Source organism: Myotis davidii, unplaced genomic scaffold (assembly GCF_000327345.1).
Source record: "Myotis davidii unplaced genomic scaffold, ASM32734v1 scaffold65, whole genome shotgun sequence".
Classification (NCBI taxonomy): domain Eukaryota; kingdom Metazoa; phylum Chordata; class Mammalia; order Chiroptera; family Vespertilionidae; genus Myotis; species Myotis davidii.
In genome coordinates, this window is record NW_006297833.1 from 706,055 (window position 1) to 706,453 (window position 399).

The window sequence follows — 399 nt, forward strand, 5'->3', positions numbered from 1 at the left end:
CTCTCCCGAGGCAGGGGCTGTGCCTGTCCCAAGGGACGCGGCTGTCTGCCACGCGGTCTCCCTCCGACCCTCTGGGCTCAGAGGTCTGGCAAACTTTCCTGCCCAAATCTCTGGGTTTTTTTTACCTTTCCGGGGGAGTTCTTCCCTTCCCGGCTGCAAACCGTCTCACCAGCTGAGCACTTTCGCCAATTCGGGGTGGGTGTTATTAGTTTCAGCTGCTCACTCCATTTGCTCCGGGACACGACCTGGGACGCCTAAATTCATAATTCTTTACCGCTTTTGGCCTCCTGTGTTTCTCCTTTGGCGACCCTAACAATACAGGGTGAAACAAAAGTCAGTTTACAGTTGTTCATATGGAAAATCATACAATAATGAATGAATGGTAATACAAAAATAAAC